Here is a 26,013-nt window from a genome sequence, read left to right as displayed (position 1 = left end):
AACTCCATAATACTATGAAGTCCTCAAGACAGGTAGTCCTTGGGGCCGTGCCAAACCAAGGCTCAATCATGTGGCTGTGGTATCCCATGGACCACATTCCACTCCTTCCAAAGCCATTTGTAGTTCCTCTCACATGGTCCTCAACATGAAGGGAAGTTTTTCAGTAATTGTACCAGTCCTGCAGCAACTGTTTACTGTCAATAGTCCCTCAGATTTAAGTTTCTTAAGACTAAGTTTAAACAAATTTAATTGTATTCTGGAAGTAAGAAAACGAACTTTATTAATGGTAGGTAAAGTTGATTAGTTTACAGAATTATAATTTGAAAATGATATACCATATATGTACATCTGCTTTTACTAAGATGTGACTGAAAGCACAATTAAGTAACCTGCCTCATAAGTAGAATTCTCTGCAGATCGTTATTGTAGTGGCTATTCCTGGTTGTCAACTTGACTATATTTGGAATGAACTACAATCCAGAATTGGAAGGCCCACCAGTGACCCTAATGTGGAGGCTGGGAGAGAATTTTCTGATCCGGATCTTGGTATGGAGATCTTGAAACATAGTGGCTTTGGATTCCAGAAGATTAAGAGGAGATCTCCGAGTTCAAGGTAATTTGGGATTAAAGGTTTGGTGGCACACACTTTTAATCTGAGCTACACCTTCTGCTGGAGACCATATAAGGACATTGGAAGAAGGGAGTCTCTCTCTCTCTCTCTCTCTCTCCTCTCTCTCTGTCTCTCTCTCTGTCTCTCTCTCTCTCTCTCTCTCTCTCTCTCTCTCTCTCTCTCTCTCTCTCTCACCTGCTTGCCATGTGGGACTGAGCAACTGCTATATCCTTGGACTTGCATTCTCAGCTACTACTGAACCATTGTTGGGGACTGGACTGCACACTGTAAGTCATCAGTAAATTCCTTTACTATATAGAGACTATCTATAAGTTCGGTGACTCTAGAGAACCCTGAATAATACAGAAATTGGTACCAATATAGTGGGGTATTCCTGTGACAACTTGACCATGTTTTGGGGAGGACTGTGGAAGGACTTTGGAACTTTAGGCTAGAAGATTCATTTCTTGTTAAGAACTCTGGGGGATGTTGCATAGGAGCTTGGAAGATAATGTTGAGAACAGTGCAGAAGATGGAGGCCTGGCTTGGGAAATCACAGAGGGGAGATTATCGACTCTTTTCAGGGCCTTTGCTATTTTGAATGTGAAGATTCTGTGGTTCTGGTTAGCTGGGGCTGAAGAATCAGCGGTGATTAACAAGGTGCCAGAACTACTAAAGCAAAACCTTTGCATTACTAAGACTATTGATGCTGGTTAGCTGGAGCTAAGAAATTAGTGGTGATTAAAAAGAGACCAGCATCATTGAGGTGACATCTTCTGAGAAGTGTTTACTGAGAGCACAGAGGCTATGTTCCAGAGATAGCCAAGGTTGTACCTTATGCTGTGGCTGGACTTAGTGATGTGTAAGAGTTACCCAGGTGGTACTGGCTTTGAAGGCATGAAGGGGTCACTTGGAGGAGCTGAGGCTCAGCACTCTGAGAGGCCATGGAAGGCCATTGGTGAAGGTGCAGCCTCAGTTGCAATTGACAGCCCAGGACTGAAGGGGTCATGCAAAGGAATTGAGGCTTGGCACCATGAAGAGAGCCTATGAGAGTCTATTTTTGAAGCCAAGTCATAGTGGAAGACAGCAGTGTTTTGGAAATGCCAGCACCATGAGATGACCATGATGCTACATTAAACACAAAATAAATAAATAAACAAACAAGCAAATAAATAAATAAATACAGATCAAAGGAGCCCAGCTGTAGTGCACTGTGGATTAAAAGTACAATCTCACTTTATCTTTATGTTTATTTATTATGTGTATAAGTGTTAACCTGTATGCATGTCTGTGTAACACATGTGTTCATTCAAAGTGTAATCTAAGGCTAAAGAGAAGAGGAAGATAAGGACCACACCCTTTGTTTCCACCTTTATACTTGGTACCTTTTCAAAGTGATGACTGGTTAATATTGAAAATTCTAATGACAGAGAGCCTTCCTTGAAAACAATGACATTTACAAATTCTTCTAACTGTGCACACAATAAAGAACAAACAGATCTCATCTATTTAGTTTACGTATTTGCTACTCATGGTGTGTTGCAGAAGGTAATCTGAGCCCATCCCTAACAGTGCTTAATTATCACTAGAGGATCTTTTCTTTCAGTATTTCCCTGATCTGTGCCTGTTGCTCTATAACCTTCTTGCCAGGTATTTCCGTTTATTTGCTTGTTTGTTTATTTATTTATTTTGTTTTTAATGTAGACATCATACGAGGACCATCATGTTCTACCCTGCCTCTGGTTTCTTTTTTCTTCTCTTTTTGCCTTTTGCAGAGCCACGTACAAAACAGCAAAGCTTAAGAAACACATCTGATACATACGCAGCTAGAGTCAGGAGCTCTTGACTCTAGCTGCATATGTATCAAAAGATGGCCTAGTCGGCCATCACTGGAAAGAGAGGCCCATTGGACTTGTAAACTTTATATGCCCCAGTACAGGGGAACGCCAGGGCCAAAAAATGGGAATGGGTGGGTAGGGAAGTGGGGGGAAGGTATGGGGGACTTTTGGGATAGCATTCTAAATGTAATTGAGGAAAATATGTAATAATAAAAAATATTTAAAAAAGAAACACATCTCTTTAAGACTTTGAGAATACTAAATACAAATATCAAACAATTAATTTGTTTTATAAAATAGTTGATTTTATTAAAAAACAGAACCAAAATCATAAAGAAACAACAACAATAAAGTATGTAAAAACTATATTTTATGCCTTAACAAGTAGTATTTAGTAATTTAAAAATATATCTTAGCCAAGATATTAGAAGTGGATATGTTAATGATTTTGAAGTTGCTTGGTTAACTGAAATTGTCTTTGTTTCCAGAGGTGATAGCTCACTTTTGAATCCTAACAAGTTACATGAAGATGACCCTAAAATCTATTCTGAAATGGGAATTAAAATGCATTTCTTATATTAATCAACCATCTCTAAATTGTGGTTTACAACCTAAATTACAGGATTTCTGGAGACAGGAGAATTGAGTGAGCTCCTTTTTTATGCATTTTGAGAAAGCTCCAGACAGTTAGCATAAAGTTATATCACCCTGTTGCTCTCATTGCAGTGTTAGGAGAGTGACCTGTAAGGGTCTGGAGTTGTGGCCTAAGTGTACAACAAAATATTCTGTCTTTCACAGACTATTGATTCAGCTTCCATAACAACTAATACAAACATAAACACAATTTTCATTAAATTACTCAAGTAAAATGTACAAAGTTCCATAGGACTTTACATGGAGAAAGAACAAGGACAGTAATTCACATTAACTTAATTTCTTATGTTTATTTTGGGAATCATCAATTATTGCAAATGAGTGTGTCTATCATTGAAGTTTTCCTCATGCCATAAAAGCATGAAGAAATTTAAAATGGCAGAAACAGGGATCTGGAGCAAACACTTAATCATGAGCACTGTGTGCTCTTGTAGAGCCTGGACTTGGGTTGATTCTTAGAGCCCATATGAAGGTCAGCGCACAACAAACCATAACTTAAGTTCTACAGGATCCAGTGCCTTCTTCTGAGCTTCACTAGCACCAGACTTATACCAAGTGCACATAGATGCATGTAATAAAAAAAATCACAATTTTTAGATGAAATAAATCTGAAAGCTTTAATGGCAGAAATAATATATCACTGTAATATTCAAATTGATTTTGAAGCTTAGTCTGTAGAAAGCAAATATATCCATAATTATGATTCCCTTAACTCTGTATCAGAAATAATTGACTGATATTTGTGGGACATTGGAATACCACCTGAAGCATGATTATTTCTACTCAATTTATTACATTATACTTTAGATCCTTGATTGACTAATCTAATGAGTGATGCAGATATTCTTTATGCATTGTTAGATATCTATGCTTTAGCAATATAAGCTTTCATTTAGCTGAGGGCATAATACCTGCCAGTTGAATTGATAAGAATCCAAATCCTGTCTGTGATTTGATACTGAAAGTGACTCAGGAGGTATCCCTGCCTTCGTTGTTAGGTGAAGCTGGTGAGCGCAGAGATGCTTTTTCCCAGGAACTCACTACCTGACACTGTGAACACAGCATGTGAAGGCACACAACTGACAGGTTCTTGGCAATTATTATAGCATGCAGTTCCTATTTCAGTTGTGTCAAGTTTTCATAAATGAATATTTCATAAACCTTCAATATAAAATTCCTATTGTTATTCACTGGGGATGTGTCACTCTTTCTTTGTCAGGAACATATTTTTGGTGTGAATCAAAAACAAAGAAAGGAAACCATCACCTTTGTAATTCACTATGAATGCCATCATACAATTTGAATTTCCTTAGTGTATGTTTTTTTTATTTAATTTTCATTATGAAAATAATTTATTTCAATGTTTTTATTTAAGAAATAAGTACTTTTACTACTTTAAAAATCTTTTGAATTTCTTTTAAAATAATATTCTTACAAATTCATTGAGAATTTCACTGTATTTTGATCATATTCATCCTGTTTTACTCTTCCCGGAGTCCTATAATATGAAAACAAAGAAACAGAAATAAAACATATTACTAAATCTAAAAAGAACATCTGAAAATCATGTCCAAATTATGCTGCCTGCATATTCTGGGGCACATATGTGTCCCTTGTAGTACAGTCCATCTACAAGAGAGATACGCCTTTAAAGAAAAGTGTCACTACCATATGGTTCCAACAGGAATATATTATTGTAAATAATTTTGAACTGCACCTTTTTGAATAAATCAAATCTTCTATCATTTCTTTTGTCTACATCACTGAAATACTTTGATCCTGTGGTCATATAATTCTTTTTTAATGATTAATATTTTTTTTTCATGAAGCATTGTTTGGTTTTTGACAAATGTTAAAATATTATTTGTTACTGAAGTTATTCTATCAAAGATTCACCAATGAAACTATATTGGCATAAAATTCAATGACTATAGAGCAAATATGCAAATCCTAGCTATGAACACATATGTACACACCACAAATCAGTTAATGGGTCCATATATTTAAATTAGCATAGAAGGCAATCAGAAAATAGCTAAGCAAGCAAAGGTACTGTACTGCCTGATAACCTAGATCTCTGGAACTAACATGGCAGGAGATAGCTGATTACAGCAAGTGTTGCCTGACTTTACTATCACACCATCATAACCCACACATACACATGCATACACATACACACACATACTCCAACACACACACACACTCACTCACACATACACACACATACCAAGACAAAATATGATAGTGAGGTTAAGTATAAATAATTCAAACTTTGTTAGTCTCTCAAATATCTCTTGATGGAAAGGGAAAAAGAATAAAACAAATAGTATACGTTGTTAGAATGTAAATATAAGTGAGAAGGGGGTACATGACATTCTAATTGTCAAGAACACACTATTAATGTTAAAATGAAATGCTTTTCTAGTGCTTTAGTATTCTTCCAAGGCTATATTTTTTTTGAAGATAGCATTTCACAAACAGGTGCCTGAAATCAAACTTTAGATAAGTTTTTTTATATTATTACTTATTTATGTGAAAATACTCATTTCATAAAGGTTAATTTATGTTAGGTATTAGATATTAACAATTATAACTAAAGATGGTATGGAATGATGATAGCAAGGTTTAACTATAATAGTTAACTGAGATTTAAGTTCTTTTATTATGAAATTCCTAATTTAATCATTTGGACAGCAGTCAACTATAAACAACTTTAAGAAAAACTGAAACTAAGGAAAGTTGTTATTGATATTTTCCTTATTATACTTATCCCACCATAAAAGCTAACATGGTAAAGTTTGCTAGTGACTATGTTAATCAAATATGCATAATTATATACTGAATGCTGTAATACATCTTATTTTTCCTTCTGTGAGGAGTATATTATGTAGGACAAGTGACTCTGTCAAATATAAATTCATTTTAATCTGTTAAGGGATCTGTAGTGTGAGTAAGTAATAGGGCTACATCCATACTTGTGTGATACTCAGTGGGTTTAAGTTTGAAAGAAGGCAAGGTCAAATTATCTGTGGAGGGTAGGACATACATGCTGAGGTTCATACTCTCACAGAATAACAGAATAAATACCTCATATTATTTTACAACCAGAACTAGAGTTTATTTTGGCCTCTTCTTTCCTTCTATAAAATTGATAAATATTTTTTCAATCTCTGTATATTCCTTTTTTTTTCTGTTTTTCTTCTATTAAAAATATATTTATTTTGGGCTGGAGAGATAGGTCAGAGGTTGACAGCACTGTCTAGTCTTGTAGAGTTCTTGAGTTCAATTCCCCACAAGCACATGGTGGCTCACAGTCTATGCTGATGTCTGATAGTATCTTCTGACATCCATATGTATGTACAGATAGAACATACATATACATAAAAATAAATAAATAAATGAATCTTGAAGAAACTTAAAAATATAGTTTTATATCATATAAAATATTCTGACTACGATTTTCCAATCTCCCCCCAAAAAACTTCCCAGCCCCCTCTTCCTCCTCCACCTCTTCTTCTTCTTCTCTTATCTAGAATGACTCTGTCATTTATTTTCAATAAAACAGAAAATATAAAATATAATGAAGTCTTTTAGCCACTAAAACGAATAACAATATAAGATAGGACAAAATTAAACAAACAGGAATAGGACAAAACGAGCCAACAGAGGACAAGGAGATAAAGCAAAAGCATGAGAAATACATGTAGGCACCATAGCACAGCACACATTCACATTTGCACCAAAAGGCATGTCATAAAATCTCAAAAACTGGAAGTCCTGGTGTTTACACAAAGGTCCTAATCCTTAACTAAATAAACTATAAGGCTGAGAGAGACTATGTAAAGGAACAAAATTCCAGAAGAAAAAGAGAACATAACAAAAGAAAGCTAAGAAGTCCAGACAGCTATAAAGACGTACTTTAAAACTCTAAACTCCATTAAATCAGAAACCCTTAAAGAAATGGATAATTTTCTCAATATATACCACTTACAAAACTGAAACCAAATCACATAAGCAATTTAGGCAGACATGCAACCTTTAGTAAAATAGAAGCTGTAACTAAGTCTTTCCCCTGCCAAATAAACCAACCAACCAACACAAAACAACAAAAACAATAACAACAACAACAAAAACCAGAATTATTTAGGGGCATAATCCTACCAGACTTTCAAAGAAGAATTAAAACAAATACTCCTCAAATCATATCAGAAAATAAAACCAGTAATAACGTTGACCAATTTACTTATGATCATAGAAGCAAAAACTGTCAATACAATACTTACAAATGAAATGCAAGAAACATCAAATCCAGCAAACTTATCATTCACCCTGATGAAGTCAGCATTAACTCTTGAAGTCGGGATGATGTAACAGATGTCAACTGGTAGATGTAATCCATCATATATACTGACAACATCAATGGGAGGAGAGGCCCTTGGTTCTGTGAAGGCTAAAAGCCCCAGTGTAAGGGAATGAGAGGACAAGGAAGCAGGAGTAGGTGGGAGGGTGGGGGAACACCCTCATAGAAGCAGAGGGAGGAGGATGGGATAGGGAACCTTGAGGGGGGGATGGAAACCAGGAAAGAAGATAACATTTGAAATGTAAATTAATAAAATATCCAAGAAAAAAAAAGATAACTGTATACATTCCTTTTCATTCACAACTTCTCTCTACAAGAATTTCCCATCAAAATGAAAAGCAATCAACTGATCATTAAATAAAGCTTGCAAACTGGAGCACCAATCAGAAAGCTGACAATCAAATGCTATCTTTTTTTTTTGTCCTTTATTACAATAGGTGCTTTTATAATATAGCTTAATAAATGTTTTCTTCATCTCTTTATTCCTACCTATTCTGCCTCCATCAGTTTCTGCCTCTCACAGGAAAACAAATAGTCTTATCAGGGACAATAATAAAATAAAATAAAATAAAATAAAATAAAATAAAATAAAATATTATACAATAAACAAAACAGAAGCAAACACATCAGAATAGCCAGCAGTAGATAGCCAACAGAAAGCAAACTCAAAAGCATCTTTCTAGGATCCTTAATTCATAATGTCATATCGGGGCTCTTCCTTCCTTCCTTCCTTCCTTCCTTCCTTCCTTCCTTCCTTCCTTCCTTCCTTCCTTCCTTCCTTCCTTCCTTTCTTCCGTCATTCCTTCCTTCTTTCCTTCCTTGCTTTATTCCTTACTGTATTCCCTCCCCTGCCCTCCCTCCCCCTCCTTCTTTTCTCTTTGTCCCTCCCTCCTTCCTCCTCCCTTTCTCTCCCTTGCTCTCTATTTCTTTCTCTTTTTTTATTAGTTTGCCTTTTATTTTATTTTATTTTTTTAATATTGGGTATTTATTTCATTTACATTTCCAATGCTATCCCAAAAGTCCCTCACATGCTCCCCCACCCACTCCCCCACCCTCCCACTTCTTGGCCCTGACTTTCCCCTGTACTGAGGCATATAAAGTCTGCATGACCAATGGGCCTCTCTTTCCACTGATGGCTGACTAGGCCATCTTCTGATACATATGCAGCTAGAGACGTGAGCTGGGGGGGGTGGGGGGAAGGGAGGGCAGGTTACTGGTTAGTTCATATTGTTGTTCCACCTATAGGGTTGCAGATCCCCACAGCTCCCTGGGTACTTCCTCCAGCTCCTCCATTGGGGGCCCTGTGATCCATCCAATAGCTGACTGTGAGCATCCACTTCTGTGTTTGCTAGGCCCCCACATAGTCTCACATGAGACATCTATATCAGGGTCCTTTCAGCAAAATCTTGCTAGTGTATGCAATGGTGTCAGCGTTTGGAGGCTGATTATGGGATGGATTTCAGGGTATGGCAGTCTCTAGATGGTCCATCCTTTCGTCTCAGCTCCAAACTCTGTCTCTGTAGCTCTGTCCATGGGTGCCTTTCTCGCAATTCCAAGAAGGGGCAAAGTATCCACACCTTGGTCTTCGTTATTTCCGAACTTCACTTCATGTGTTTCGCAAATTGTATCTTATATCTTGGGTATTCTAAGTTTCTGGGCTAATATCTACTTATCAGTGAGTACATATCATGTGAGTTCTTTTGTGATTGAGTTACCTCACTCAGGATGATGCCCTCCAGGTCCATCCATTTGCCTAGGAATTTCATAAATTCATTCTTTTTAATAGCTGAATAGTACTCCATTGTGTAAATGTACCACATTTTCTGTATCCATTCCTCTGTTGAGGGGCATCTGGGCTCTTTCCAGATTCTGGCTATTATAAATAAGGCTGCTATGAACATAGTCTAGCTCTTTGATAATGAACCAAAATAAAATACTGTCACTTGAATTACCAAACAGTGACCTGACACTATTACTGAAGCTATAGAGTGCTCACAAGAAGGGACCGAGCATGACTGCCCTCCAAAAGGTTCAACAAGCAGGTGAAAGAGTCAGATGCAAAGACAGAAGCTGCTGATCCCTGTAGTTGAATTAGGGAAAAGCTGGAAGTAGCTGAGGAGGAGAGTAACCTTGTAGGAGGACCAGAAGTCTGAATTTTCCTGGACCTGGAGATCTTTCAAATACTAGACCACCAACCAAGTAGTATACACCAGATGATATGAAATCCCCAACACATAAACAGCAGAGGACTGCAGGGTGGTAGTGGCACACACCTTTAATCTCAGCACTTGGGAGGCAGAGGCAGGCAGATTTCTGAGTTCGAGGACAGCCTGTTCTAAAAAGTTAGTTCCAGGACAGACAGGGCTAAACAGAGAAAACCTGTCTCGCAAAGACAGAGAGAGAGAGAGAGAGAGAGAGAGAGAGAGAGAGAGAGAGAGAGAGAGAGAGAAAGAAAACAAAAAACAAAACAAAACAACAGCAGAGGACTGTCGGGTCTGGGTTCAGTCAAAGAAGAAAAGAAGATGCTCCTAACCCATTGGATCATAGGGTTAATCCATCATTTAACCCCACACTACCATGACGAAGGGTATTTGCGTACTCTGTGTTTTTGTTATGGCACAAAGCAAATGCATTTAAACATCGAATTAATGAATTAATTATCTAATTAACCTTAATAACTTCATTTGAAGAAATGCAGAAAACCTCTAAATTGCACAGACATACATGATCATGTGAAAAAATATATCTTAATAACAAGCATAAAAATTAAGGAATTCTAGAAATAGATAATAAACACGCTCATCTGTTCTGTTAATCTTTTCTTCTATACTATTTGCTTCTAAAGATATTGGTATTTTCTAACATATGCACATAATTTTATCATAATGTAAATCCAAAATATACTTTAGATAATCAATTTCCTCTTATTCAATGTATCAGCATTCAGTCACAAAATAATTTTACCCTCATTAATATTATCAAATTTCATTGTAAATCAAGTGAATGAACTTTAAACAGCATGCTTAAGTCTATGCATCTCTCTTCATTTATAAAACAGGCAATAAATACAATAATAGTTCTTTTTCTTCAACAGGTCTTAGATTATGCCTAATTATAAGTTCCCTGATACTTGAATGAGTGCATTTTGGTGTACTTAATATTAGATAACAGAGAAATCTTTAAAAGCCAAGAAATTTCAAATAATATTAAACATATTTTCTGTGACTTATGTGATTGAAACTGATTGAATTCATATACCTGCTTATATTTATATTAAAGTAAAAATCTCAATTACTAACCACTTATTAAAAGAAATTACTTGAGACAACTTTAAAGAATTAAAAACCCTACAATTTTAGGCACCAACATTTTTATAGTCAATTACTTTAGTATAATATGAATAATTGAAACAAAATTCTGCTTTATTCAAGTAATATACTTGTCTGAGTAAGGGTTTCTATAACTGTGAAGACACACCATGGCTACAGAAACTATTATAAAGGAACACATTTAATTAAGGATGAATTACATGTTCAGAGGTTTATTTCATTGAAGTCTTGGTGAGAAACAGGGTACTGCATAGTCAAACATGGTGACAAATCATTCAATTTATAAATCTAAGGAGGGAGTCATTCTTCTTAAAACCACCACAATATTTTGATAATCGATTTTTGAATAGTGGTGATTGGATGATATATAATCACCAACTATTATGAACTTTGGTAAGGCCAGTAAGCACTATAAGTATAAGGTCAGTAAGTATTTGTTTTCTCATGAATGAATCATAACAACACACAGATGAAAGCCTTCCTCTAAGAGTAACCAAAATTGTAGCACCGACAGCAGTATCTAAAGGGCTAGAGTTATATACCTCCTTTCGATGCCTAGGAACCTTGCTTGGCATCTTGTATGAAGAAAATCTTGTCCTACAAAGCACTATGACCCTAGAACCAACATAGAAATGTCAGGTGTGGTAATATGTGCACATGTAACCTAGGAATTTGGGGTGCAAAAATAGGAGTATTCTTGGGGCTTAATAGTTACCCAAAGCAGACTAAATGTTGTGCTCCAAACCAATGAGAAAGCCTGCATTTCTGAGGGTAACACCTGAGGTTGTCCTGGGATGTCCCCATGGATACATGTCCACAGACACATCCATACACAGGAACCCGGGCACACATACAAGCACATCAAATGTTTTCATTTGTGTTATAGAAGTCAAGAACCATTTATTTCTCTGTCAAAAAAAAATCTTGAATGAAATAATGCCAAAACAGCAAACAAGGTCAATTAAATTTGAAGAAATTTATTTGTAAATTTGAAGAAATGTATTTGTAAATGCACATACACATTAAACATATTAATTCAGTTCTGTGAAGCAAATTGGAATAATCCATTAACATGGCAGATAATGCAGCTTAGATTTAGACTATTTAAGAAATATGTCAGTGTTCATATGGTTATTAGTGATAGACCTCAGTTTAATCCATGAAATATGATTTTCAAGTGTCTTCCTATAACTTTACTAATAACCAGTCGCTCTGTTAAGTGTTATAGAACAATTGATTCAGTATTTCAATGCAACAAACATTTATTGTTTTCCAGTATTTTATAGCGACCATATAAAGCCTAAAATGCCATAAAATCACTTCATTATTTTTGTTCATTTGTTTAAGGCAGGGTGTCTGTGACTTAGGTCTGTCCTCATGATAATCATCTTGTCTCAGCTTTCTTAGATACTGGAACAAGAGGCATAAACTAGCACAACTAATATCCAAATGCTACTCTTTAATTTTCAAAATACTGGAGGAAATGAGCTATGCAAGTGACAACACTGTGATAAAAAAGTCTGTAATGAAGGGGCCCAAGTCTTCTATGTCTACTCCCATTACTTTACAGAGACAATACCTTTTTTTTTGATAAAGCAAAATTATTTCATTTTTTTATTAATCATTTTATTTTCTAACATTTCAAAAGTTGTCCTCTTTCCTGGTTTCCTGGTGTCCCCACCACAAGCCCCCTACCACATCCCATCCCATCCCCTTTTGCCTGTAAGAGGATGCTCCCACCTACCCACTACTGCCTCACCCCTCTAGCATCCCCCTTCTCTGGGGCATCAAGCCTCTACAGGACCAAGCATCTTTCTTCCCACTGATGCCAAATGAGGCAGTCCTCTGCTACATATGTATCTGGAGCCATGGATCCCTCTGTGTATACTCTTTGGTTGGTGGTTTAGTGCGTGGGAATTCTGAGGTGTCTGGTTAGTTGATATTATTGTTCTTCTTCTGAGGTTGCAATCTCCTTCAGCTCTTTCAGTCCTCTCCCTAACTCTTCCATTGGGGCCCCTGAGCTCAATTTAATGGTTGGTTTTGAATGTCTGCATCTGTCTTATTCAGGTGCTGGCAGAACCTCTCAGAGCCCTAACAGGCTCCTGTCTGCAAGCACATATTGGCATCATCAGTCCTGTAGGGTTTTGGTGTCTGCGGATGGAATGGATCCCACTATGAGGCAGTCTCTGGATGGCCTTTCCTTCAGCTCATCCATTGTCCTCTCATCCCGTAGATTCTCTTTCCTCATTGTAAAACTATATGTAAACCATATGTAAACTACATGTAAACTATATGTAAACTCCATGAATCTTCATGTATTTTTTATAGTTAAAAGGGATTAAGCTTTTAGTTCATAAAGGTCTTTACAAAACTCAAAATATGATAAAATGAATCCAATTAATCAAAATAATATAACAGTTTTAGATTTTTAAAAAAGGAAATGCATACATGTACACCATGGATCTTCACATACATCTCAAAATTTTCAGTAACTTAGAATTTTATGACAAAGGTGTTAATTTCGAGTTGTATGGCTTGACTTGGTATAATTATACTGCAGTGAGGGTATTTAGTGATCTGCCAATTCATGGGGAGGTCCCCAAGGTCAGCTGAAAATCCCAGTGTAAATTTCACACAGGCAATCTTACAAACAGTATAAAGCATTAAGATACTTGTCATGTTCTTTCTAAATCTTCTTGTTTTCATGCAAAGTAGCCAGTGCCCTACCACTGCTACTCATAGTTTATTAAATTTCAAAATCTTTGGTTTTCTCAAAAACACCTTCCATTCACAACATTGTTACTTCTTTCCTTTTATTATATATGAAAAAATATTGACATACTATAACTTGCTTTTCAGATTACACTCTCACTAGCAAGACACACTGAAGTTTAGAATACAGCATAGAACAGCTAATAAAGTCAGGGGCACTTATAATTTAGAGATGGTGAGAATATTTGGTTCAGCTGGCCAAAGAAAATAGTTGTCACACAAAAGACAAGAACACAAACCACTACATAGTTTCATATTCCTTATCTATCACATAGTATAGTCAATTTATGGCTTAAAAATTATTTTTTGAGATTCTCACTACTGGCCTATAGAAAAATATCTCTGTTGAATATACCCAGGCTTTTAACCCTGGAGGTAAAACTTTGTTTTTTCTCTCCAGATTTTATTTCCCACTACACCCCATCCACCTTCCAACTGTTCCACATCCCCTAACTCCTATACCTCCTCTCCACCCTCTTGTCTTCATGAGGATTTCCCTACCATTCACCCTCTCCACCCAGGGAGTTTAGAGGTCTGATTAGGTGTATCTTCTGTGACTGAACCCAGACCCAGAAGTCCTCTGCTGTATGTGTGTTGGTGGCCTCATATCAGCTGGTGTATGCTGCCTAGTTGGTGGTCCAGTATTTGAGAGATCTCAGGGGGCCGGGTTAATTGAACCTGCTGGTCCTCCTACAGGGCTGCCCTTCTTCTCAGCTTCTTTCAGCCTTTCCTAATTCAACAACAGGGGTCGGTAGCTTCTGTCCATTGGTTGGGTGCAAATATCTGCATGTGACTCAGCTGTTTGTTGGATCTTTCATAGGGTACATGCTATGTCCCTTTTTGTGAGTGCTCCATAGCCTCAGTATTAGTGTCGGGCCTTGGGGCCTCCCCTTGAGCTGGATCCCAACTTGGGCCTGTCACTGGGCCTTCTTTTTCTTCAGGCTCTTCTCCAATTCCATCCATTCAGTTCTTTCAAATAGGAACAATTATGGGTCAGAGTTTTGACTGTGGGACAGCAACCCCCTCCATCCCTTGATGCCCCATCTTCCTACTAGAGAGGGGCTCTATAAGTTTTCTCTCTCTACAGTCACACATTTCATCTAAGGTCCCTCATTTTGAGTCCTGAGAGTCTCTAACCTCCCAAGTCTCTGGTGCATTCTGGAGGGTTCCCTCAACCTCCTACCTCCTGAGGTTGCCTGTTTCCGTTCTTTCTGCTGGCCCTCAGGGCTTTGTTCCTCACCCAAAACCAAGTCAGCCTACCCTCTGCCCTGCCCAACACTCATCCACTTTCCCTTCCAGGTCCCTCCTCCCTCTCCACTTGTGATTGCTTTCTTCTCCCTTCCAAGTGGTACTGAGGAGTCCTCACTTGGGCCCTTTAACTTGTTGACCCTTTTGAGTTCTGTGGACTGTATCGTGGTTTTTTCTTTTCTTTTCTTTTCTTTTCTTTTCTTTTCTTTTCTTTTCTTTTCTTTTCTTTTCTTTTCTCTTCTCTTCTCTTCTCTTCTCTTCTCTTCTCTCCTCTTCTCTCTCTCTCTTTTATTTTTGTTTAATATCCACTTATTAGTAAGTACATGCCATGCATATCCTTTTGCATCTGAGTTACCTCACTCATGATGATATTTTATAGTTCCATCCATTTGCCTGGAAACTCAGGGTGTCCCTGTTCTTAATAGCAGAGTAGTATTCCATTGTGTAAATGAACCAGATTTTCTGTATCCATTCTCTGTCATAGGGCATCTGAGTTGTTTCCAGATTCTGGATATCAAAAATAAGGCTACTATGAGCATAGTGGAACATGTGTCCCTGTGGCATGGTAGGGCATTTATTGGATATATTCCCAAGAGTGGTATTGCTGGGTCTTCAGGTAAATCTATTTCCAATTTTCTGAGGAACCTCCAGATTGATTTCTAGAGTGGTTGTACAAGTTTACAATCACATAAGCAATGGAGGAGTGTTCCTCTTTCTCCACATCCTCTCCAACATGTGCTGTCACCTGACGTTTTGCTCTTAGTTATTCTCATTGGTGTAAGGTGGAATCTCAGGGTCATTTTGATTTTCATTTCTCTCATCACTAAGGACTTTGATCATTTCTTTCTGTGCTTCTCAGCCATTCAATAGTCCTCTGTTGTGAATTCTTGGTTTAGATCTATATTTTTTTTTATTGAGTTGTAATAAATCTCTTGGTAGATCTCCCCACAAAGATAAGACAGAAAGTCACATTCCAGTACTAAAAATAGAGACAAGACTAACACCGTCAGTAAAGACCAAGAAAATGCACGTGTGGTTGTCCACATCATATGTCCAAGTCTTTCTCCAGTCTGTCCTCGGAAAAAATGGTTTGATTATGGTTTTCCCCAGTAAAACCACATCATTTCAATGAATCATGACTCCATTTTTAGACAGCTTTATAAAATTTGAATTGCTAAATAGTTTTATTTGATCAGTGTAAGCTTCTAATTATTTTGAAATTCAGTGAGTTTTACAACCATATGTTGAAAAACCATATGAAACTGTTTTTTTTTCACTATTTTTTCCAGGAAGAGTTTCAGATTTTTATTTATAAATTCAAGCCTTCCATTAATTTTTTAAAGTATGTGAAATTATTTCTTTTAGAAATATGTCGAATTATAACTTTTAGAAGTGATTTAAATTCTCAGAACATTGAATAATAATTCGAAAGGGCTTTTATTTTTTTCCCCTGGTCCACATGTGTATAACCCTTCCTAATATCAATTTATTCCCAAAGAGTAGCATGTGAGAGACAATACATATACCTGAATAGATACACTGCTACCTCTAGAAGTCCAGAGATTAACTTTAAGCCTACATTTGTTGTTAGAACTACTGGGATTTAAAGTAATTTAATGACATATGTTAACATAGAGAGTATCCAAAAACTACTGATGTACTAAAATACATATTAATTCTGGTTTTTTTTTTATTGATTCATTGTATTTTTCCCTGTAGTCTGTAAAAACAACAAATTTTTAGATATTGACATATTTCATCTGTTTTAGAATATCAGAGAGTTAAGCAAAATGATAAAAAATAAATTCGATATTTGTTGATTTATTTGGAAATATGCTATAAAATGTCCAGCTTTTAAAAGCCCAGAAGTGTTCTTGCATTTTTCTGTAAAATGTTAACTATTTACTTATAACTGACATCTCATTTGCATTCAGGTTTTAGAAATTATAATGAAGCTGGTTAATATTTACAAGTATCATTCATTTGTTTGTGTTTGTGTGTGTTTTTATGTTTCTTTGGCCATATATTTTCAGATTGTTTGAATAAATACTAAAGATATGAGCATTGCCTGTTGTGGTAAAAGTAGTCAACATTCTTTGGGATGTAATATACTATGTGATTACTTTTTAAAATAGCTTCAGCATTGAGAGAGAGAGAGAGAGAGACAGACAGACAGACAGACAAAGAGACAGACAGAGACACAAAGAAAAATCTTTTGCTCCTTGTCAACATTGGGGGTTACATATTTAATATTTGTGCTACATCTATTTGAACACCTATTTGGGTAAGCCAAGGTGCATAGTGGTACCTAATTTTTATTTCACAAGTGGAGCATCTTTTTCTAGGATTAATTGACAGCTGTGTGTCTTAATTGTAAGGTCTTAGGACATCTCCGTTAAGAATATTTTCTTATTCAATTTTAAGAATTTATTTTGCATAATATAAGTCAATACAGTTTGAGACATGTGTTTGTACATAATTTTCTCCCACTCAGAAGTTTCTTTACTATCCTCTTAGCAATATATTTTTCATAGCCTTGGACATTTCCCATTAATTGATTAATTGATTATTAATTAACTAATGTATTTATTTATTTATTTATTCACTTTATATCCCAATCGCTGTCGCCATTCTGGTCCTCCTCACACAATCTCTCCCCCCAAACCAACCTCTGCTTTTCTGCTGAGAGGATAGAGGACCTCTGGGTATCCTCTTGCCCTGGCACTGCAACTCTCTGCTAGGCTCATCCTCTCTCACTGAGGCCAGACAAGGCAGCCCAGTTAGGGAAATGGATTCCACAGTCACTAGCTTTAGGGAGAGCTCTAGCTCCAGTAGTTGGGGGACACACATGAAGACAGAACTTCAGATCTGCCACATATGTTTGCAGGTCCTAGGTCCAACCTCAGTATGATGTTTGATATTTGGTTCAAACTGAGGTATCCCCAAGGTTCCAGGTAAGTTGACTCTTGTTGGTCTTCCAGTAGATTATTTTATTATCCCCACCAGGACCATCAAAACTTCCCCCAACTCTTCTAAAAGACTTTCTGATTTCCATCCAAGATTTTGCTATTGGCCTCTGGACCTGTTTCAGTCAGCTCTTGGAGGAACAACCTCTCAGAGGATAGTTATGCTAGGCTCCTATCTGCAAGCCTAACAGAGTATTAACAGTTAGGAATTGATGCTTTCCCTTGGAATAGGTTTCAAGTTGTGCCAGTTATTGCTTGGCCATTCCCTCAGTCAGTTCCATCTTTGAAGTTGAATGAAGATGAGAAGAAAAAGAACAAGAAGTAGCAGGAGGAGGAGGAGGAGGAGGAGGAGGAGGAGGAGGAGGAGGAGGAGAAGAAGAAGAAGAAGAAGAAGAAGAAGAAGAAGAAGAAGAAGAAGAAGAAGAAGAAGAAGAAGAAGAAGAAGAAGAAGAAGAAGAAGAAGAAGAAGAAAAAGAAGAAAAGAGGGCAGGGGAGAGAGGGAGGAGGGAGGAAGGAAGGAAGGAAGGAAGGAAGGAAGGAAGGATGGAAAGAAGGAAGTAAGGAAAGAACAAGTGATCTCTGACATGATATTATGAATTATTTTTAATTACTTAATTATTTTTTTACACTCCAGTTTTTGTTTCCCCCATTTATGCTCAGATTGTTTCACATCCTATACCTCTTCCCCATCCACCTATCTCCAGGTAGATTTCCCCACCCCTCACCACACCTGCTCTCTAAATTCCCTGGGCCCTCCAGTCTCTTGAGGGTTAGCTGTATTATCTCTGAATGAACACAGACCCAGTAGTCCTCTACTATATATGTGTTGGGAGTATCATATCAGCTGGTGTATATTGCCTGTTTGGTGGTCCAGTGTTTGAGAGATCTTGGGGGGTCCAGATTAATTGAGACTGCTGGTCCTCCTACATGATCGCCCTTCTCCCCAGCTTCTTTTAGCCTTCCCTAGTTAAACAACAGGAGTCAGCTTCTTCTGTCCATTGGTTCGGTGCATATATCTGTATCTGACTCTTTTAGCTGCTTCTTGGGTCTTCAGGAGTGCAGTCATGTTAGTCATGTTAGGTTCCTTTTTGTGAGAGCTCCAATCCTGGAAAGATGCTTTTTTTTTTTTTAATTTTTTATTAGATATTTTTTTTTATTTACATTTCAAATGTTATCCCCTTTCCTGGTTTCTCCCCTCCCCCCCCCCCAAAGCTCCCTTTTCTTATCATCTCCCCTCTCCTCCTGATCACCAACCAACCACTCCAGCTTCCTGGCCCTGGCATTTCCCTATACTGGGGCATAGAACCTTCATGGGACCAAGATCCTCTCCTCCCATTGATGACTGACTAGGCCATCCTCTGCTACATATGCAGCTACAGCCATGAGTCCCACCATGTGTTTTCTTTGGTTGGTGGTTTAGACCCAGGAAGCTTGGGGGGATACTGATTAGTTCATATTGTTCCTCTTAGAGGACTGCAAACCCCTTCATTTCCTTGGGTCCTTCCTCTAGTTCCTCCATTGGGGATATGTACTCACTGATAAGTGGATATTAGCCCAGAATCTCAGAATACCAACCAAGATACAATTCTCAAAACACATGAAACTCAAGAAGAAGGAAGAACAAAGTGTCAATACTTCGTTCCTTCTTAGAAATGGGAACATAATACCCATGGAAGGAGTTACAGAGAAAAAGTGTGAAGCAGAGACTGAAGGAAAGACCATCCAGAGACTTTCTCACCTGGGGAATCCATCCCATAACAACCACCAAACCCAGACACAATTGTGGATGCCAACAAGAGCTTGCTGATAGGAGCCTGATATAGCTGTCTCCTGAGAGGTTCTGCCAGTACCTGACAAATACAGAAAGTTGCTTTTGAGTTTGCTTTCTGTTGGTTATCTACTGCTGGCTATTCTGATGTGTTTGCTTCTCTTTTGATTCATGGTATAATATTTTATTTGATTAAGTGTTTTTAGTTTTTATGGTTTTTGTTCCACATGGATTTTAGTTTTGTTCAGGGTTATAAATAGGGATCTATTTGCATTTTCTACATGTAGGCATCCAGTTAGACCAGCATAATTTGTTGAAGATGCTTTCTAGTTTCCATTTTATAATTTTGCCTTCTTTGTCAAAAACCAAGTGTCAAAACATTTGTGGGTTTATGTCTTTATCTTCAATTTATTCCCATTCATCAATCTGTCCATTTATATATCAATACCATGCAGTTTTTATTACTGTTGCTCTATAGGACAGCTTGAGGTCAGGGATACTGATAGCTTCAGATGTTATTTTATTATTCAGGATTATTTAAGTATACCGGGTTTGTTGTTCTTCTTTTCATATGAAGGTGAAAAATGTTCTTCCAAGTTCTGTAAAGAACTCAGAAATCCATTTGCCTCTGTCTCCCAAGTGCTAGGATTAAAGGTGTGTGCCACCACTGCCTGGCTTTCATTACTTTTAATAAAGAAAAGTTTATACTTTTTTATAGGTTGTACATTTGATGCCCTACCAAATAACTCACTGTAGCTTTTCTAAATTGTATTTGATAGTTTTAAATTTAGATTTGTAATTCATTTTAGCTATATTTGCGGCACTGTTAGTTTCGATTTTTGTTTTGTTTTGTTTTGTTTTTCTTTTTACAAATTCTTTCATTAAGTTATCTGTGTTATGTGTGTCCATAATTATCACTAACGATCCATATTTTGAAACTGTTCAGGACAATGGGAAATTTGTTATTTTCCTTCCTGTTTTAAATCAAGTTCATTTTCACTGAATCATTTTCAGGCTCATTATAAAATAACTCAGAAAGCAACTTCAAGAGCTTTTATTTTGGCTCATCATTTCAGAAACTTCAACTCACATTCAGGAGGTTCCATCATTCTGTGGGAGTCAGACAGCTATTAGAAACATCCTGTAACTCCGGGGAATCCAGCAAGCAGAAGGAAACAGGAAATGCCCAAGGGTGAGACATACCTTAGACACTACACACATAGACTAGTATCTAATGAAGAGAAAAGGGGAAAGACATCTCTCTTGAAACCACGAAGAAGAAATATATTAAACTGAAAAACTTCCAAATACTCCAAAATTTGTTCTTTATTCATGTAAGGAGTTTGATAGTTGTTTTAACTTTGTCACAATATAATTTCAATTACTCATTTTTCAATGTAACAGAATTAATATTTAAAAGAGTTCTACCAAACCCCAAAATATCTATTTGCAGTGGATGAAGTGATTGTGCATGTACTTAATATACTAAATGCAAATATATAAGCATTTTTTAAAAATCAAATTAAAGTAATTACGAGAGAAAAAAGCATAAAATAGAAAAATAAGTACATTTTACCTTTTACAGTATAAATTGTTTTAATATACTGTCTGTTATCAGTTATTTGAAGGTATATTATTTCACAATAAATTGTTTACATTTTAAACATGTTACTTATTGCCAGTAAAAAAATTTAACATATGAATTTTCTAGAAAGGCTTAAATCGTAAGCATTTAGCTTTTACAGGCCGGAAAGAGAAGAAGAAAATGACATAGTTATAGTATAAAATCTATATTTTGTAAAATCTCATATTTTTTACAAAAATTTGAAATATATGATCAAGATAGAAGTTAGTATGATTAAAAAGGCTCTTTCCATTTTATAGACCTGGGCATTTTAATAAATTTGCTCTCTTTTGGCTCTCATTAAATAGTCTACTGGAATGAAACATGGTAATATTATTTTTTTAATTAGAATTTTTTATATACATTTCAAATTTCTTTTTTTTAATTAGGTATTTTTCTCGTTTACATTTCCAATGCTATCCCAAAAGTCCCCCATACCCACCCCCCCAATTCCCTACCCACCCACTCTTCCTTTTTGGCCCTGGCATTCCCCTGTACTGGGGCATATAAAGTTTGCAAGTCCAAAGGTCCTCTCTTACCAGTGATGGCTGACTAGGCCATCTTTTGATACATATGCAGCTTCAGACAAGAGCTCCGAGGTACTAGTTAGTTCATATTGTTGTTCCACATATAGAGTTGCAGTTCCCTTTAGCTCCTTGGGTACTTTCTCTAGCTCCTCCATTGGGAGTCATGTGACCCATCCAATAGCTGACTGTTAGCATCCACTTCTGTGTTTGCTAGGCCCCGGCATAGTCTCACAAGAGACAGCTATATCTGGGTGCTTTCAGCAAAATCTTGCTAGTGTATGCAATGGTGTCAGCGTTTGGAAGCTGATTACGGGATGGATCCCTGGATATGGCAATCACTAGATGGTCCATCCTTTCATCACAGCTCTAAATTTTGTCTCTGTAACTCCTTCCATGGGTGTTTTGTTTCCATTTCTATGAAGGGGCAAAGTGTCCACTTTTTGGTCTTTGTTCTTCTTGGGTTTCATGTGTTTCTCAAATTGTATTTTATATCTTTATTTTTTGTATCCTAAGTTTCTAGGCTAATATCCACTTATCAGTGAGTACATATTGTGCGAGTTCCTTTGTGATTGGGTTACTTCACACAGGATGATGCTCTCCAGGTCCATCCATTTGCCTAGGAATTTGTAAATTCATTTTTTAAAAGCTGAGTAGTATTCCATTGTGTAAATGTACCACATTTTCTGTATCCATTCCTCTTTTGAGGGGCATCTGGGTTCTTTCCAGCTTCTGGCTATTATAAATAAGGCTGCTATGAACATAGTGGAGCATGTGTCCTTCTTACCGGTTGGGACATCTTCTGGATATATGCCCAGGAGAGGTATTGCGGGATCCTCCAGTAGTACTATGTCCAATTTTCTGAGGAACCGCCAGACTGATTTCCAGAGTGGTTGTACAAGCTTGTAATCCCACCAACAATGGAGGAGTGTTCCTCTTTCTCCACATCCTGGCCAGCATCTGCTGTCACCTGAATTTTTGATCTTAGCCATTCTGACTGGTGTGAGGTGGAATCTCAGGGTTGATCTATCCCGAAAGTTCCCTATACCCTCCCTCTGCCCTGCTCCCCTACTCACCCACTCCCGCTTCTTGGCCCTGGCATTACCCTGTACTGGGGCATATAAAGTTTGCAATACCAAGGGGCCTCTCTTCCCAGTGATGGCAGACTAGGCCATCTTCTGCTACATATGCAGCTAGAGACACGAGCTCTGGGGGTACTGGTTAGTTCATGTTGTTTTTCCACCTATAGAGTTGCAGACCCTTCAGCTCCTTGGGTGCTTTCTCTAGCTTCTCCATTGGGGGCCCTGTATTCCATCTTATAGATGACTGTGAGCATCCACTTCTGTATTTGCCAGGCACTGGCATAGCCTCATAAGAGACAGCTATACCAGGCTCCCTTCATCAAAATCTTGCTGGCATATGCAATAGTGTCTGGGTTTGGGGGCTGATTATGGGATGGATCCCCAGGTGGGGTAGTCTCTGGATAGTCCATCCTTTTTTCTTAGCTCCAAAATTTGTCCCTGTAACTCCTTTCATGGGTATTTTGTTCCCTATTCTAAGGAGGAATAAAGTATCTACCCATTGGTCTTCCCTCTTATTGATTTTCTTGTGTTCTGCAAAATGTATCTTGGGTGTACTATGTTTCTGAGCTAATATCCACTTATCAGTGAGTGCATCTAATGACTTCTTTTGTGATTGGGTTACCTCACTGAGAATGATATCCTCCAGATACATCCATTTGTCCACGAATATCATAAATTCATTGTTTTTAATAGCTGAGTAGTACTCCATTGTGTAAATGTACCAAATTTTCTGTATCCACTCTTCTGTTGAGGGACAATATTATTTTTTAATAAATCAATGTTTGTTATGTTGATTATGCTCTAACATCTTTACCAATATATCATTGCCATCTTTCTCTTAATATATATATATATATATATATATATATATATATATATATATATATATATATATATACAATATATTCATGAATACATTGCATTCTTATCCTGACTGAAAATTTTGAGATAGATCCCAACTTTCAATCTTTACAATTTGCTGTCTTGTATAACTCCAAGTTCTAATTTGAAAAATTTGAGATGACTTTTATTTGTTGGTTTGTCAATTCAGAGAATCTCAAATTACCTAACATGGTTTTCTCTGACATTAAGAATCCAAGAATTTTCATAATAGTGTCCAGTTTTTAGTATGTTGTCTTGCAAATCATGTTACTCTATTCATTCATATAAAAATAGTTCATTTCCTACTTTCCCAGGAAGGGAAAACAAGCCTAGGACGCTTACCAGTTGTGAATGAAATATTCTAAACAAATCCCATCCAGGCAAGGCAGCTCTCAAGCTTTCCCTCGGGAATCTGGCCTTTCTGAAAATATCTAAAGTCAATTTCAAGTTCTACTTAGTTTCAAATTCCATCAATAATTCATGGCAATTTTCAGTGGTCACTGTCCTTTGTTTGACCCATCACTGAAAAAATAAAATCTATATTTTATTTTAGCTGAAAATCAGGTGAAAAAGAGGCATCCATATCTTTACAAAGTTGTTCACATTATCATCCAATACAATTGCACATCATCCTTACTTCACATACGTTTTACTTAATAGGAATGAGTAGGTAGATTAATTGTCTTCTGAAATCTAGGCTAGTATTCATTAAAATATGCTACCTTGTTCTTCTTTTAATACAATTTTTCTTATTTTTAATAAGGGAATAGAGAATTGTTAAATAGCTGTTATTTCTAAATTGTTATTCAGAGTTTTCTAACATAATCCTCAACTTATCACCTTACACTGAAAAACAACCAAACAACCAACCTACCAAACAAACAACCAAACAAACAATTCAACAGAAAACCCAAGGCAGCTGGTATATTTTCAATATTGACTGCAAATCTACTTTCTTCATATTGTTTTGGAGTATGCACTAAGATAAACACAACTCACTGGGATTTTTTATTATCTACTCAGTAAGTATGAAACAAATTCTTAGGGATTTAAGAGTAGCCAGTGAAATGTCATCCACATGTTAACTTTCAGGAGTAGCCTTCAAAACCTGGGGATTGAAGCTCCACAATTCCTTTCCTTCTGGGCTAATCCATTCCCCTGATGGAGAAGGCTATATCCTAAAGGATATTTTCTTAGCAATGTTAAGTCATCAATATGTGGGGACTATTTATTTTTTCATAATTTAGTTAATCTTGACTCACATGTCCATTTAAAGTGAAACAAATCATCTATTACAAGAAGGCAAGAAGGGTATAAATTACATCAACTAATTTGATTTCACACATTTCAGACCCTACGTCCTAGCACATAAAGGTGTTATTTTATAGTGTGTGTTAGGGGGAAGACCCTCTGAAGACACAATTAAAGGGTCTTGAGAAGCAGATGTTCTCCTGTACAAATCAAGCATGTCCCAGCTGACATTAGAAGTAATTTGGCTAAAGAGTAGCATAGTTTAATGTGGAGCACAGAGCAGTTAATCTCAACATGGAGCAGAAGATCTGAAGGTTGGAATGCTGTAGTCTCAGTACAATGACATTTTCAAGGAAGCGAAGCACAAGCAAGCAATAAATAAAGCAATCACCCCCCCCCATAAGCTTCTGAAAGTAATGATGTTCTATTTATTAAGATATTTAGATTAGTGCTATTGGAGTAGATTATCTGATATTGAGAGTATATAAAAAGAAAGCACTCTGTTATTTTTAAATCATTTAGTTCTAGGTAACATATACATATATGTTACAGTAGTTTTAGGAAAACTTATATGACATTTATATTATGCTTTAATTAAATAGCACTCAAATGTAAAATACAATTTAACTCTATGGATATTAGTTGCATACTAAATTAATTATTATTAAATTATTTCACATACTCTAAAGTCTACAAAGCAATCAAACCAAACTTCCCAGTTTATAGCAAAGACTTTTTTCTTATTAGTATACATTTATGAATTTATCAGATTTGTATCACTATGATTACATAGTTGAGAATATTACCTTATGAGGAAAGTTTCCAATGCACAAGGTTTTACAGGTTTCTGCCAATTATCCATGGACCCCAAAGTTTGAAGCCCTTGGGAAGGCCTTCCATTGCAGAGGAGTCCCATGAGAGATTAAAGAGATTTACCTTTCAAGTCCAAGAAGCAAAAACAGGATGCAGAAGTGTCTCGGGTTTCCTAGTCTCCTTCAAGAACATGGTTACAAAATTCAGACTTTTTGTAAAGGATCTACTAACTTCTAATAATCCTGCTATCTGAGTCAATCCATTAACCCAGTGTTTAAAGTACAGCTATTCA

This window comes from Mus musculus, chromosome 5, assembly GCF_000001635.26.
Source record: "Mus musculus strain C57BL/6J chromosome 5, GRCm38.p6 C57BL/6J".
NCBI classification, from domain to species: Eukaryota; Metazoa; Chordata; class Mammalia; order Rodentia; family Muridae; genus Mus; species Mus musculus.
The sequence above is the reverse complement of the archived record's forward strand: the minus strand, read 5'-3'. Positions refer to the sequence as shown.